Consider the following 15,853-nt stretch of genomic DNA (forward strand, 5'->3'; position numbering starts at 1 on the left):
GGCTGCTGTTGATAACAAGGGCATTTGCTAAATAGATGGTGTGTGTGCAACAATATACTGAAAGGTCAATTATATTGTGCAGCTTATCTCACCACCTGTAGTTATTTAGGTGAAAGCTCCAAAATGCTTGCCTAATATGTCTGTTTATCCAAAAGGAAGTAAAAAGGGAGAGCTAGAAAGATAGCATTGCATCACATTACATGGCAATGCAATGCACAGTTGCTGAAGTTGAACCAAAATGAGCTTGTAATCTGGCTTCTGCAACTTTGAACATGAAAAATCCAATGAGGAGAAGAAAAGCAAAGCCAAAGAGTCCATCCCAAAATCCGACAAACAAGCAAAATGAACAAAAAACATTGAATTCAATTCTTTCTGATTTTAGAAACTGCATTAAAGAAGGGGTGCACCGGTCCTGGAGATACTGCAATACCAGGTCAATGCGTGGAGTGGACAGAGCAAGCTCTTTTTCCATCTCCCTGTTCTAAAAATCCATTTAATATATGGTCCCCAGATAGGGGACGTATCAGATATTAAACTGATAAGAACAGATACTACACTTGATCTTAGCCAAAAGGCCGAGAAGCGATAACCAGAATTGGTTTCAAACTACGGAGCCACCCAAGGATCCTGAAAAGTCCATTTGTGGAGATGAGCTCCTGGACTCCCGTTAAGAAGACATGTTGTCAACCTCTAGATCCCTTACATGGCTGCACTTTTCGGCTTGCTGCTGCTGCAATCCACGCGTTTTAGATCTGCATAACTCCACCTCTTTAAACACAGCACCTTCACCCCCTGCTGTTCCCACCCGCCTCAACACCGTTGGAAGGGAGGAGAACCAATTAAGGCGGGGGGTGGGGTGGAACGAGCAGCTATCTACCCTTAGCAGGAGGGCTCCTGATTACATACCTCTCCTGCTGCTGCTGCTGCTGGCTGTCCAGCAGCAGACTGAAGGTGGCTGCTGCTGTGCACAGGTATATAAAGGCTCAGAGCCTATTATGACACGCGCAGCCAGCGTTCCATTGCCACATTCCATCTACTGCAGGCAGGATACCTGGCTGGCTGAATGTCGCTGAGAAGCTCACAGAGACCGCCATAAGCAACAGTTTAACAGAATGCCACAGACTAATCAACCAAACTTTTTGGGTTGGGTTCTCTTTTATAGTCTGCAGGCATTAAATGAAAGAAGTCAGTGTTCCAGTAGAGGGAGACAACGTTTCAGAAAAGGCATTGTAGCAAACCAAAAAAGAAATTTTAAGCGCAGCAGAGTAACCAGCGCACATACCTGTTAGCTCAGGTGAGTTTAAAAGGCTGCTGTTGATAACAAGGGCATTTGCTAAATAGATGGTGTGTGTGCAACAATATACTGAAAGGTCAATTATATTGTGCAGCTTATCTCACCACCTGTAGTTATTTAGGTGAAAGCTCCAAAATGCTTGCCTAATATGTCTGTTTATCCAAAAGGAAGTAAAAAGGGAGAGCTAGAAAGATAGCATTGCATCACATTACATGGCAATGCAATGCACAGTTGCTGAAGTTGAACCAAAATGAGCTTGTAATCTGGCTTCTGCAACTTTGAACATGAAAAATCCAATGAGGAGAAGAAAAGCAAAGCCAAAGAGTCCATCCCAAAATCCGACAAACAAGCAAAATGAACAAAAAACATTGAATTCAATTCTTTCTGATTTTAGAAACTGCATTAAAGAAGGGGTGCACCGGTCCTGGAGATACTGCAATACCAGGTCAATGCGTGGAGTGGACAGAGCAAGCTCTTTTTCCATCTCCCTGTTCTAAAAATCCATTTAATATATGGTCCCCAGATAGGGGACGTATCAGATATTAAACTGATAAGAACAGATACTACACTTGATCTTAGCCAAAAGGCCGAGAAGCGATAACCAGAATTGGTTTCAAACTACGGAGCCACCCAAGGATCCTGAAAAGTCCATTTGTGGAGATGAGCTCCTGGACTCCCGTTAAGAAGACATGTTGTCAACCTCTAGATACCTTACATGCCTGCACTTTTCGGCTTGCTGCTGCTGCAATCCACGCGTTTTAGATCTGCATAACTCCACCTCTTTAAACACAGCACCTTCACCCCCTGCTGTTCCCACCCGCCTCAACACCGTTGGAAGGGAGGAGAACCAATTAAGGCGGGGGGTGGGGTGGAACGAGCAGCTGTCTACCCTTAGCAGGAGGGCTCCTGATTACATACCTCTCCTGCTGCTGCTGCTGCTGGCTGTCCAGCAGCAGACTGAAGGTGGCTGCTGCTGTGCACAGGTATATAAAGGCTCAGAGCCTATTATGACACGCGCAGCCAGCGTTCCATTGCCACATTCCATCTACTGCAGGCAGGATACCTGGCTGGCTGAATGTCGCTGAGAAGCTCACAGAGACCGCCATAAGCAACAGTTTAACAGAATGCCACAGACTAATCAACCAAACTTTTTGGGTTGGGTTCTCTTTTATAGTCTGCAGGCATTAAATGAAAGAAGTCAGTGTTCCAGCAGAGGGAGACAACGTTTCAGAAAAGGCATTGTAGCAAACCAAAAAAGAAATTTTAAGCGCAGCAGAGTAACCAGCGCACATACCTGTTAGCTCAGGTGAGTTTAAAAGGCTGCTGTTGATAACAAGGGCATTTGCTAAATAGATGGTGTGTGTGCAACAATATACTGAAAGGTCAATTATATTGTGCAGCTTATCTCACCACCTGTAGTTATTTAGGTGAAAGCTCCAAAATGCTTGCCTAATATGTCTGTTTATCCAAAAGGAAGTAAAAAGGGAGAGCTAGAAAGATAGCATTGCATCACATTACATGGCAATGCAATGCACAGTTGCTGAAGTTGAACCAAAATGAGCTTGTAATCTGGCTTCTGCAACTTTGAACATGAAAAATCCAATGAGGAGAAGAAAAGCAAAGCCAAAGAGTCCATCCCAAAATCCGACAAACAAGCAAAATGAACAAAAAACATTGAATTCAATTCTTTCTGATTTTAGAAACTGCATTAAAGAAGGGGTGCACCGGTCCTGGAGATACTGCAATACCAGGTCAATGCGTGGAGTGGACAGAGCAAGCTCTTTTTCCATCTCCCTGTTCTAAAAATCCATTTAATATATGGTCCCCAGATAGGGGACGTATCAGATATTAAACTGATAAGAACAGATACTACACTTGATCTTAGCCAAAAGGCCGAGAAGCGATAACCAGAATTGGTTTCAAACTACGGAGCCACCCAAGGATCCTGAAAAGTCCATTTGTGGAGATGAGCTCCTGGACTCCCGTTAAGAAGACATGTTGTCAACCTCTAGATCCCTTACATGGCTGCACTTTTCGGCTTGCTGCTGCTGCAATCCACGCGTTTTAGATCTGCATAACTCCACCTCTTTAAACACAGCACCTTCACCCCCTGCTGTTCCCACCCGCCTCAACACCGTTGGAAGGGAGGAGAACCAATTAAGGCGGGGGGTGGGGTGGAACGAGCAGCTATCTACCCTTAGCAGGAGGGCTCCTGATTACATACCTCTCCTGCTGCTGCTGCTGCTGGCTGTCCAGCAGCAGACTGAAGGTGGCTGCTGCTGTGCACAGGTATATAAAGGCTCAGAGCCTATTATGACACGCGCAGCCAGCGTTCCATTGCCACATTCCATCTACTGCAGGCAGGATACCTGGCTGGCTGAATGTCGCTGAGAAGCTCACAGAGACCGCCATAAGCAACAGTTTAACAGAATGCCACAGACTAATCAACCAAACTTTTTGGGTTGGGTTCTCTTTTATAGTCTGCAGGCATTAAATGAAAGAAGTCAGTGTTCCAGTAGAGGGAGACAACGTTTCAGAAAAGGCATTGTAGCAAACCAAAAAAGAAATTTTAAGCGCAGCAGAGTAACCAGCGCACATACCTGTTAGCTCAGGTGAGTTTAAAAGGCTGCTGTTGATAACAAGGGCATTTGCTAAATAGATGGTGTGTGTGCAACAATATACTGAAAGGTCAATTATATTGTGCAGCTTATCTCACCACCTGTAGTTATTTAGGTGAAAGCTCCAAAATGCTTGCCTAATATGTCTGTTTATCCAAAAGGAAGTAAAAAGGGAGAGCTAGAAAGATAGCATTGCATCACATTACATGGCAATGCAATGCACAGTTGCTGAAGTTGAACCAAAATGAGCTTGTAATCTGGCTTCTGCAACTTTGAACATGAAAAATCCAATGAGGAGAAGAAAAGCAAAGCCAAAGAGTCCATCCCAAAATCCGACAAACAAGCAAAATGAACAAAAAACATTGAATTCAATTCTTTCTGATTTTAGAAACTGCATTAAAGAAGGGGTGCACCGGTCCTGGAGATACTGCAATACCAGGTCAATGCGTGGAGTGGACAGAGCAAGCTCTTTTTCCATCTCCCTGTTCTAAAAATCCATTTAATATATGGTCCCCAGATAGGGGACGTATCAGATATTAAACTGATAAGAACAGATACTACACTTGATCTTAGCCAAAAGGCCGAGAAGCGATAACCAGAATTGGTTTCAAACTACGGAGCCACCCAAGGATCCTGAAAAGTCCATTTGTGGAGATGAGCTCCTGGACTCCCGTTAAGAAGACATGTTGTCAACCTCTAGATCCCTTACATGCCTGCACTTTTCGGCTTGCTGGTGCTGCAATCCACGCGTTTTAGATCTGCATAACTCCACCTCTTTAAACACAGCACCTTCACCCCCTGCTGTTCCCACCCGCCTCAACACCGTTGGAAGGGAGGAGAACCAATTAAGGCGGGGGGTGGGGTGGAACGAGCAGCTGTCTACCCTTAGCAGGAGGGCTCCTGATTACATACCTCTCCTGCTGCTGCTGCTGCTGGCTGTCCAGCAGCAGACTGAAGGTGGCTGCTGCTGTGCACAGGTATATAAAGGCTCAGAGCCTATTATGACATGCGCAGCCAGCGTTCCATTGCCACATTCCATCTACTGCAGGCAGGATACCTGGCTGGCTGAATGTCGCTGAGAAGCTCACAGAGACCGCCATAAGCAACAGTTTAACAGAATGCCACAGACTAATCAACGAAACTTTTTGGGTTGGGTTCTCTTTTATAGTCTGCAGGCATTAAATGAAAGAAGTCAGTGTTCCAGCAGAGGGAGACAACGTTTCAGAAAAGGCATTGTAGCAAACCAAAAAAGAAATTTTAAGCGCAGCAGAGTAACCAGCGCACATACCTGTTAGCTCAGGTGAGTTTAAAAGGCTGCTGTTGATAACAAGGGCATTTGCTAAATAGATGGTGTGTGTGCAACAATATACTGAAAGGTCAATTATATTGTGCAGCTTATCTCACCACCTGTAGTTATTTAGGTGAAAGCTCCAAAATGCTTGCCTAATATGTCTGTTTATCCAAAAGGAAGTAAAAAGGGAGAGCTAGAAAGATAGCATTGCATCACATTACATGGCAATGCAATGCACAGTTGCTGAAGTTGAACCAAAATGAGCTTGTAATCTGGCTTCTGCAACTTTGAACATGAAAAATCCAATGAGGAGAAGAAAAGCAAAGCCAAAGAGTCCATCCCAAAATCCGACAAACAAGCAAAATGAACAAAAAACATTGAATTCAATTCTTTCTGATTTTAGAAACTGCATTAAAGAAGGGGTGCACCGGTCCTGGAGATACTGCAATACCAGGTCAATGCGTGGAGTGGACAGAGCAAGCTCTTTTTCCATCTCCCTGTTCTAAAAATCCATTTAATATATGGTCCCCAGATAGGGGACGTATCAGATATTAAACTGATAAGAACAGATACTACACTTGATCTTAGCCAAAAGGCCGAGAAGCGATAACCAGAATTGGTTTCAAACTACGGAGCCACCCAAGGATCCTGAAAAGTCCATTTGTGGAGATGAGCTCCTGGACTCCCGTTAAGAAGACATGTTGTCAACCTCTAGATCCCTTACATGCCTGCACTTTTCGGCTTGCTGCTGCTGCAATCCACGCGTTTTAGATCTGCATAACTCCACCTCTTTAAACACAGCACCTTCACCCCCTGCTGTTCCCACCCGCCTCAACACCGTTGGAAGGGAGGAGAACCAATTAAGGCGGGGGGTGGGGTGGAACGAGCAGCTGTCTACCCTTAGCAGGAGGGCTCCTGATTACATACCTCTCCTGCTGCTGCTGCTGCTGGCTGTCCAGCAGCAGACTGAAGGTGGCTGCTGCTGTGCACAGGTATATAAAGGCTCAGAGCCTATTATGACACGCGCAGCCAGCGTTCCATTGCCACATTCCATCTACTGCAGGCAGGATACCTGGCTGGCTGAATGTCGCTGAGAAGCTCACAGAGACCGCCATAAGCAACAGTTTAACAGAATGCCACAGACTAATCAACCAAACTTTTTGGGTTGGGTTCTCTTTTATAGTCTGCAGGCATTAAATGAAAGAAGTCAGTGTTCCAGCAGAGGGAGACAACGTTTCAGAAAAGGCATTGTAGCAAACCAAAAAAGAAATTTTAAGCGCAGCAGAGTAACCAGCGCACATACCTGTTAGCTCAGGTGAGTTTAAAAGGCTGCTGTTGATAACAAGGGCATTTGCTAAATAGATGGTGTGTGTGCAACAATATACTGAAAGGTCAATTATATTGTGCAGCTTATCTCACCACCTGTAGTTATTTAGGTGAAAGCTCCAAAATGCTTGCCTAATATGTCTGTTTATCCAAAAGGAAGTAAAAAGGGAGAGCTAGAAAGATAGCATTGCATCACATTACATGGCAATGCAATGCACAGTTGCTGAAGTTGAACCAAAATGAGCTTGTAATCTGGCTTCTGCAACTTTGAACATGAAAAATCCAATGAGGAGAAGAAAAGCAAAGCCAAAGAGTCCATCCCAAAATCCGACAAACAAGCAAAATGAACAAAAAACATTGAATTCAATTCTTTCTGATTTTAGAAACTGCATTAAAGAAGGGGTGCACCGGTCCTGGAGATACTGCAATACCAGGTCAATGCGTGGAGTGGACTGAGCAAGCTCTTTTTCCATCTCCCTGTTCTAAAAATCCATTTAATATATGGTCCCCAGATAGGGGACGTATCAGATATTAAACTGATAAGAACAGATACTACACTTGATCTTAGCCAAAAGGCCGAGAAGCGATAACCAGAATTGGTTTCAAACTACGGAGCCACCCAAGGATCCTGAAAAGTCCATTTGTGGAGATGAGCTCCTGGACTCCCGTTAAGAAGACATGTTGTCAACCTCTAGATCCCTTACATGCCTGCACTTTTCGGCTTGCTGCTGCTGCAATCCACGCGTTTTAGATCTGCATAACTCCACCTCTTTAAACACAGCACCTTCACCCCCTGCTGTTCCCACCCGCCTCAACACCGTTGGAAGGGAGGAGAACCAATTAAGGCGGGGGGTGGGGTGGAACGAGCAGCTGTCTACCCTTAGCAGGAGGGCTCCTGATTACATACCTCTCCTGCTGCTGCTGCTGCTGGCTGTCCAGCAGCAGACTGAAGGTGGCTGCTGCTGTGCACAGGTATATAAAGGCTCAGAGCCTATTATGACACGCGCAGCCAGCGTTCCATTGCCACATTCCATCTACTGCAGGCAGGATACCTGGCTGGCTGAATGTCGCTGAGAAGCTCACAGAGACCGCCATAAGCAACAGTTTAACAGAATGCCACAGACTAATCAACGAAACTTTTTGGGTTGGGTTCTCTTTTATAGTCTGCAGGCATTAAATGAAAGAAGTCAGTGTTCCAGCAGAGGGAGACAACGTTTCAGAAAAGGCATTGTAGCAAACCAAAAAAGAAATTTTAAGCGCAGCAGAGTAACCAGCGCACATACCTGTTAGCTCAGGTGAGTTTAAAAGGCTGCTGTTGATAACAAGGGCATTTGCTAAATAGATGGTGTGTGTGCAACAATATACTGAAAGGTCAATTATATTGTGCAGCTTATCTCACCACCTGTAGTTATTTAGGTGAAAGCTCCAAAATGCTTGCCTAATATGTCTGTTTATCCAAAAGGAAGTAAAAAGGGAGAGCTAGAAAGATAGCATTGCATCACATTACATGGCAATGCAATGCACAGTTGCTGAAGTTGAACCAAAATGAGCTTGTAATCTGGCTTCTGCAACTTTGAACATGAAAAATCCAATGAGGAGAAGAAAAGCAAAGCCAAAGAGTCCATCCCAAAATCCGACAAACAAGCAAAATGAACAAAAAACATTGAATTCAATTCTTTCTGATTTTAGAAACTGCATTAAAGAAGGGGTGCACCGGTCCTGGAGATACTGCAATACCAGGTCAATGCGTGGAGTGGACAGAGCAAGCTCTTTTTCCATCTCCCTGTTCTAAAAATCCATTTAATATATGGTCCCCAGATAGGGGACGTATCAGATATTAAACTGATAAGAACAGATTTTTTTTTTTTTTTTTTCCATAACACTCAGATTACATGTACCATCTCGATTCCATACTTCTGAAAACGGTGATGGACCAAATCCATCATCGTGTCATTTTAAAACAAAAAAACATTATTTAATGCATATACAAAAAAAACAAAACAACAACCAGTATTTCCTCTCAGACACATAATATATAGAGGAAGGAAACAAAACACATTACTGCATTCCTCCCTTCAACGCATAATATGTTAGATACTCCAACAGTCCTTTCTCTTGCGAGAAAGATTCAAAGTTTGTATTCACATAATCTATCCATGTCCTTCCCACCTTATAGGTTTCAAAAAACCTCTCTTTATTTGCCTTCACACTTGCGATTACCTTTGGAAAAAAAGCTTCAAAACACACACCACTTCCCTTCATTTCCGCAATTCCTTTTTTAACTTTGTCCATTTCTTTATCAGCTTCCTCCTCTTCTGTTTGCCTCTGAACCTCTACCGTCTTCTTTTTTTCTTTCTTTTCCGCCTTTGCACTTTCCATCTTCTCCTTATTACTCTTTCTCTTTGGGCATTCCTTAAACCTATGCCCAATTTCCATACACAGGTTACACTTATTCCTTTCTACTGGACATGATTTAGAAACATGTCCTTCCGCTTTACACTTCCAACACTTTTCTGCAGTACAGTCTTCACGTTTATGACCATATACCTCACAAATTGAACAAAAGGAATCCATCCCATTAAAGAATAAATTCCCACTTACTTTACCAAGCTTAAACCTTTGAGGCGGGTAGGAAAAACTCCTATCCTTGTTCATGTTAAATTCCACAAAAAATTTCCACTTTCCCGTCCATACTCCGAATTCATTCATTACTTTACCTTTTGATACTACAGACTTGGCAAAACCACTCAAAAACGTGACAATGTCCTCTTCTGGAACCAGTGGTGAAAACATCTTCACTGTCACCATCTTTTCACTACTAAATACGTGACGTTGAAACCGAATTCCAACAAACTTCTCATGTCTCAATTCATCAAAAGAATCCATATAGTTCTCCAAAATCTTCCTAGACTCAAAAAACACGTCATAGACACCCTTTTGGGGATAATCCATAACTGCCACGATGTCTTCTTTTTTCACCTTTGCGACACCCAAGATGATCTCCTTCATAATAAACCGAAAGTCCTTAACCTTCTGACAGTCTCTCCGGACAAAAATCCGGAAAGCGGTCTCCACACGTGCATGTTCTGGAACCTCCAACTTCGGCCACAACTCCGCCTCTGTTGCCATGATTCTCCAACAGAATGAGCGTAATCTCCACTCCAACACACAGAAGGAGCGAGTATGATCACTTCCCGTTGTCTGGGGACTAAGCCGACACGCCTATAGCAGCAAGGGGGTGAAGTCCCCACAATTAGGTAAGGACGATCCCCCAAGGCCGACGAGCCAGGTACCCCAGACACCTCCAACCAAAACCAAGGCAGCAATCGCTAAATCACTGCACTTGATCTTAGCCAAAAGGCCGAGAAGCGATAACCAGAATTGGTTTCAAACTACGGAGCCACCCAAGGATCCTGAAAAGTCCATTTGTGGAGATGAGCTCCTGGACTCCCGTTAAGAAGACATGTTGTCAACCTCTAGATCCCTTACATGCCTGCACTTTTCGGCTTGCTGCTGCTGCAATCCACGCGTTTTAGATCTGCATAACTCCACCTCTTTAAACACAGCACCTTCACCCCCTGCTGTTCCCACCCGCCTCAACACCGTTGGAAGGGAGGAGAACCAATTAAGGCGGGGGGTGGGGTGGAACGAGCAGCTGTCTACCCTTAGCAGGAGGGCTCCTGATTACATACCTCTCCTGCTGCTGCTGCTGCTGGCTGTCCAGCAGCAGACTGAAGGTGGCTGCTGCTGTGCACAGGTATATAAAGGCTCAGAGCCTATTATGACACGCGCAGCCAGCGTTCCATTGCCACATTCCATCTACTGCAGGCAGGATACCTGGCTGGCTGAATGTCGCTGAGAAGCTCACAGAGACCGCCATAAGCAACAGTTTAACAGAATGCCACAGACTAATCAACCAAACCTTTTGGGTTGGGTTCTCTTTTATAGTCTGCAGGCATTAAATGAAAGAAGTCAGTGTTCCAGCAGAGGGAGACAACGTTTCAGAAAAGGCATTGTAGCAAACCAAAAAAGAAATTTTAAGCGCAGCAGAGTAACCAGCGCACATACCTGTTAGCTCAGGTGAGTTTAAAAGGCTGCTGTTGATAACAAGGGCATTTGCTAAATAGATGGTGTGTGTGCAACAATATACTGAAAGGTCAATTATATTGTGCAGCTTATCTCACCACCTGTAGTTATTTAGGTGAAAGCTCCAAAATGCTTGCCTAATATGTCTGTTTATCCAAAAGGAAGTAAAAAGGGAGAGCTAGAAAGATAGCATTGCATCACATTACATGGCAATGCAATGCACAGTTGCTGAAGTTGAACCAAAATGAGCTTGTAATCTGGCTTCTGCAACTTTGAACATGAAAAATCCAATGAGGAGAAGAAAAGCAAAGCCAAAGAGTCCATCCCAAAATCCGACAAACAAGCAAAATGAACAAAAAACATTGAATTCAATTCTTTCTGATTTTAGAAACTGCATTAAAGAAGGGGTGCACCGGTCCTGGAGATACTGCAATACCAGGTCAATGCGTGGAGTGGACAGAGCAAGCTCTTTTTCCATCTCCCTGTTCTAAAAATCCATTTAATATATGGTCCCCAGATAGGGGACGTATCAGATATTAAACTGATAAGAACAGATACTACACTTGATCTTAGCCAAAAGGCCGAGAAGCGATAACCAGAATTGGTTTCAAACTACGGAGCCACCCAAGGATCCTGAAAAGTCCATTTGTGGAGATGAGCTCCTGGACTCCCGTTAAGAAGACATGTTGTCAACCTCTAGATCCCTTACATGCCTGCACTTTTCGGCTTGCTGCTGCTGCAATCCACGCGTTTTAGATCTGCATAACTCCACCTCTTTAAACACAGCACCTTCACCCCCTGCTGTTCCCACCCGCCTCAACACCGTTGGAAGGGAGGAGAACCAATTAAGGCGGGGGGTGGGGTGGAACGAGCAGCTGTCTACCCTTAGCAGGAGGGCTCCTGATTACATACCTCTCCTGCTGCTGCTGCTGCTGGCTGTCCAGCAGCAGACTGAAGGTGGCTGCTGCTGTGCACAGGTATATAAAGGCTCAGAGCCTATTATGACACGCGCAGCCAGCGTTCCATTGCCACATTCCATCTACTGCAGGCAGGATACCTGGCTGGCTGAATGTCGCTGAGAAGCTCACAGAGACCGCCATAAGCAACAGTTTAACAGAATGCCACAGACTAATCAACCAAACTTTTTGGGTTGGGTTCTCTTTTATAGTCTGCAGGCATTAAATGAAAGAAGTCAGTGTTCCAGCAGAGGGAGACAACGTTTCAGAAAAGGCATTGTAGCAAACCAAAAAAGAAATTTTAAGCGCAGCAGAGTAACCAGCGCACATACCTGTTAGCTCAGGTGAGTTTAAAAGGCTGCTGTTGATAACAAGGGCATTTGCTAAATAGATGGTGTGTGTGCAACAATATACTGAAAGGTCAATTATATTGTGCAGCTTATCTCACCACCTGTAGTTATTTAGGTGAAAGCTCCAAAATGCTTGCCTAATATGTCTGTTTATCCAAAAGGAAGTAAAAAGGGAGAGCTAGAAAGATAGCATTGCATCACATTACATGGCAATGCAATGCACAGTTGCTGAAGTTGAACCAAAATGAGCTTGTAATCTGGCTTCTGCAACTTTGAACATGAAAAATCCAATGAGGAGAAGAAAAGCAAAGCCAAGGAGTCCATCCCAAAATCCGACAAACAAGCAAAATGAACAAAAAACATTGAATTAAATTCTTTCTGATTTTAGAAACTGCATTAAAGAAGGGGTGCACCGGTCCTGGAGATACTGCAATACCAGGTCAATGCGTGGAGTGGACAGAGCAAGCTCTTTTTCCATCTCCCTGTTCTAAAAATCCATTTAATATATGGTCCCCAGATAGGGGACGTATCAGATATTAAACTGATAAGAACAGATACTACACTTGATCTTAGCCAAAAGGCCGAGAAGCGATAACCAGAATTGGTTTCAAACTACGGAGCCACCCAAGGATCCTGAAAAGTCCATTTGTGGAGATGAGCTCCTGGACTCCCATTAAGAAGACATGTTGTCAACCTCTAGATCCCTTACATGCCTGCACTTTTCGGCTTGCTGCTGCTGCAATCCACGCGTTTTAGATCTGCATAACTCCACCTCTTTAAACACAGCACCTTCACCCCCTGCTGTTCCCACCCGCCTCAACACCGTTGGAAGGGAGGAGAACCAATTAAGGCGGGGGGTGGGGTGGAACGAGCAGCTGTCTACCCTTAGCAGGAGGGCTCCTGATTACATACCTCTCCTGCTGCTGCTGCTGCTGGCTGTCCAGCAGCAGACTGAAGGTGGCTGCTGCTGTGCACAGGTATATAAAGGCTCAGAGCCTATTATGACACGCGCAGCCAGCGTTCCATTGCCACATTCCATCTACTGCAGGCAGGATACCTGGCTGGCTGAATGTCGCTGAGAAGCTCACAGAGACCGCCATAAGCAACAGTTTAACAGAATGCCACAGACTAATCAACCAAACTTTTTTGGTTGGGTTCTCTTTTATAGTCTGCAGGCATTAAATGAAAGAAGTCAGTGTTCCAGCAGAGGGAGACAACGTTTCAGAAAAGGCATTGTAGCAAACCAAAAAAGAAATTTTAAGCGCAGCAGAGTAACCAGCGCACATACCTGTTAGCTCAGGTGAGTTTAAAAGGCTGCTGTTGATAACAAGGGCATTTGCTAAATAGATGGTGTGTGTGCAACAATATACTGAAAGGTCAATTATATTGTGCAGCTTATCTCACCACCTGTAGTTATTTAGGTGAAAGCTCCAAAATGCTTGCCTAATATGTCTGTTTATCCAAAAGGAAGTAAAAAGGGAGAGCTAGAAAGATAGCATTGCATCACATTACATGGCAATGCAATGCACAGTTGCTGAAGTTGAACCAAAATGAGCTTGTAATCTGGCTTCTGCAACTTTGAACATGAAAAATCCAATGAGGAGAAGAAAAGCAAAGCCAAAGAGTCCATCCCAAAATCCGACAAACAAGCAAAATGAACAAAAAACATTGAATTAAATTCTTTCTGATTTTAGAAACTGCATTAAAGAAGGGGTGCACCGGTCCTGGAGATACTGCAATACCAGGTCAATGCGTGGAGTGGACAGAGCAAGCTCTTTTTCCATCTCCCTGTTCTAAAAATCCATTTAATATATGGTCCCCAGATAGGGGACGTATCAGATATTAAACTGATAAGAACAGATACTACACTTGATCTTAGCCAAAAGGCCGAGAAGCGATAACCAGAATTGGTTTCAAACTACGGAGCCACCCAAGGATCCTGAAAAGTCCATTTGTGGAGATGAGCTCCTGGACTCCCGTTAAGAAGACATGTTGTCAACCTCTAGATCCCTTACATGCCTGCACTTTTCGGCTTGCTGCTGCTGCAATCCACGCGTTTTAGATCTGCATAACTCCACCTCTTTAAACACAGCACCTTCACCCCCTGCTGTTCCCACCCGCCTCAACACCGTTGGAAGGGAGGAGAACCAATTAAGGCGGGGGGTGGGGTGGAACGAGCAGCTGTCTACCCTTAGCAGGAGGGCTCCTGATTACATACCTCTCCTGCTGCTGCTGCTGCTGGCTGTCCAGCAGCAGACTGAAGGTGGCTGCTGCTGTGCACAGGTATATAAAGGCTCAGAGCCTATTATGACACGCGCAGCCAGCGTTCCATTGCCACATTCCATCTACTGCAGGCAGGATACCTGGCTGGCTGAATGTCGCTGAGAAGCTCACAGAGACCGCCATAAGCAACAGTTTAACAGAATGCCACAGACTAATCAACCAAACTTTTTTGGTTGGGTTCTCTTTTATAGTCTGCAGGCATTAAATGAAAGAAGTCAGTGTTCCAGCAGAGGGAGACAACGTTTCAGAAAAGGCATTGTAGCAAACCAAAAAAGAAATTTTAAGCGCAGCAGAGTAACCAGCGCACATACCTGTTAGCTCAGGTGAGTTTAAAAGGCTGCTGTTGATAACAAGGGCATTTGCTAAATAGATGGTGTGTGTGCAACAATATACTGAAAGGTCAATTATATTGTGCAGCTTATCTCACCACCTGTAGTTATTTAGGTGAAAGCTCCAAAATGCTTGCCTAATATGTCTGTTTATCCAAAAGGAAGTAAAAAGGGAGAGCTAGAAAGATAGCATTGCATCACATTACATGGCAATGCAATGCACAGTTGCTGAAGTTGAACCAAAATGAGCTTGTAATCTGGCTTCTGCAACTTTGAACATGAAAAATCCAATGAGGAGAAGAAAAGCAAAGCCAAAGAGTCCATCCCAAAATCCGACAAACAAGCAAAATGAACAAAAAACATTGAATTCAATTCTTTCTGATTTTAGAAACTGCATTAAAGAAGGGGTGCACCGGTCCTGGAGATACTGCAATACCAGGTCAATGCGTGGAGTTGACAGAGCAAGCTCTTTTTCCATCTCCCTGTTCTAAAAATCCATTTAATATATGGTCCCCAGATAGGGGACGTATCAGATATTAAACTGATAAGAACAGATACTACACTTGATCTTAGCCAAAAGGCCGAGAAGCGATAACCAGAATTGGTTTCAAACTACGGAGCCACCCAAGGATCCTGAAAAGTCCATTTGTGGAGATGAGCTCCTGGACTCCCGTTAAGAAGACATGTTGTCAACCTCTAGATCCCTTACATGCCTGCACTTTTCGGCTTGCTGCTGCTGCAATCCACGCGTTTTAGATCTGCATAACTCCACCTCTTTAAACACAGCACCTTCACCCCCTGCTGTTCCCACCCGCCTCAACACCGTTGGAAGGGAGGAGAACCAATTAAGGCGGGGGGTGGGGTGGAACGAGCAGCTGTCTACCCTTAGCAGGAGGGCTCCTGATTACATACCTCTCCTGCTGCTGCTGCTGGCTGTCCAGCAGCAGACTGAAGGTGGCTGCTGCTGTGCACAGGTATATAAAGGCTCAGAGCCTATTATGACACGCGCAGCCAGCGTTCCATTGCCACATTCCATCTACTGCAGGCAGGATACCTGGCTGGCTGAATGTCGCTGAGAAGCTCACAGAGACCGCCATAAGCAACAGTTTAACAGAATGCCACAGACTAATCAACCAAACTTTTTGGGTTGGGTTCTCTTTTATAGTCTGCAGGCATTAAATGAAAGAAGTCAGTTTTCCAGCAGAGGGAGACAACGTTTCAGAAAAGGCATTGTAGCAAACCAAAAAAGAAATTTTAAGCGCAGCAGAGTAACCAGCGCACATACCTGTTAGCTCAGGTGAGTTTAAAAGGCTGCTGTTG

The 15,853-nt window shown here is 44.5% G+C and overlaps 11 non-coding genes across 11 annotated transcripts; all 11 read right to left on the reverse strand.

The window, feature by feature from the left end:
- Positions 1 to 396: 396 nt before the first annotated feature.
- Positions 397 to 587, reverse strand: LOC141212927 (U2 spliceosomal RNA). Its single transcript, XR_012282508.1, has one exon. It is a non-coding gene; the product is annotated as a U2 spliceosomal RNA (small nuclear RNA).
- A 1,115-nt stretch (positions 588 to 1,702) lies between these two features.
- LOC141212928 (U2 spliceosomal RNA) lies at positions 1,703 to 1,893 on the reverse strand. Its single transcript, XR_012282509.1, has one exon. It is a non-coding gene; the product is annotated as a U2 spliceosomal RNA (small nuclear RNA).
- A 1,115-nt stretch (positions 1,894 to 3,008) lies between these two features.
- Positions 3,009 to 3,199, reverse strand: LOC141212929 (U2 spliceosomal RNA). Its single transcript, XR_012282510.1, has one exon. It is a non-coding gene; the product is annotated as a U2 spliceosomal RNA (small nuclear RNA).
- Positions 3,200 to 4,314: 1,115 nt separating this feature from the next.
- LOC141212930 (U2 spliceosomal RNA) lies at positions 4,315 to 4,505 on the reverse strand. The gene has a single exon (XR_012282511.1). It is a non-coding gene; the product is annotated as a U2 spliceosomal RNA (small nuclear RNA).
- A 1,115-nt stretch (positions 4,506 to 5,620) lies between these two features.
- Positions 5,621 to 5,811, reverse strand: LOC141212931 (U2 spliceosomal RNA). The gene has a single exon (XR_012282512.1). It is a non-coding gene; the product is annotated as a U2 spliceosomal RNA (small nuclear RNA).
- A 1,115-nt stretch (positions 5,812 to 6,926) lies between these two features.
- Positions 6,927 to 7,117, reverse strand: LOC141213107 (U2 spliceosomal RNA). Its single transcript, XR_012282684.1, has one exon. It is a non-coding gene; the product is annotated as a U2 spliceosomal RNA (small nuclear RNA).
- A 1,115-nt stretch (positions 7,118 to 8,232) lies between these two features.
- LOC141213205 (U2 spliceosomal RNA) lies at positions 8,233 to 8,418 on the reverse strand. Its single transcript, XR_012282758.1, has one exon. It is a non-coding gene; the product is annotated as a U2 spliceosomal RNA (small nuclear RNA).
- Positions 8,419 to 11,017: 2,599 nt separating this feature from the next.
- On the reverse strand, positions 11,018 to 11,208 carry LOC141212933 (U2 spliceosomal RNA). The gene has a single exon (XR_012282514.1). It is a non-coding gene; the product is annotated as a U2 spliceosomal RNA (small nuclear RNA).
- Positions 11,209 to 12,323: 1,115 nt separating this feature from the next.
- On the reverse strand, positions 12,324 to 12,514 carry LOC141212934 (U2 spliceosomal RNA). The gene has a single exon (XR_012282515.1). It is a non-coding gene; the product is annotated as a U2 spliceosomal RNA (small nuclear RNA).
- A 1,115-nt stretch (positions 12,515 to 13,629) lies between these two features.
- Positions 13,630 to 13,820, reverse strand: LOC141212935 (U2 spliceosomal RNA). The gene has a single exon (XR_012282516.1). It is a non-coding gene; the product is annotated as a U2 spliceosomal RNA (small nuclear RNA).
- A 1,115-nt stretch (positions 13,821 to 14,935) lies between these two features.
- LOC141212949 (U2 spliceosomal RNA) lies at positions 14,936 to 15,126 on the reverse strand. Its single transcript, XR_012282530.1, has one exon. It is a non-coding gene; the product is annotated as a U2 spliceosomal RNA (small nuclear RNA).
- Positions 15,127 to 15,853: the final 727 nt, after the last annotated feature.

The sequence above is a fragment of the Phyllobates terribilis genome, unplaced genomic scaffold (genome assembly GCF_046119375.1).
Source record: "Phyllobates terribilis strain yellow unplaced genomic scaffold, ASM4611937v1 Scaffold_187__1_contigs__length_3656778, whole genome shotgun sequence".
In the NCBI taxonomy this organism is placed as follows: Eukaryota; Metazoa; Chordata; class Amphibia; order Anura; family Dendrobatidae; genus Phyllobates; species Phyllobates terribilis.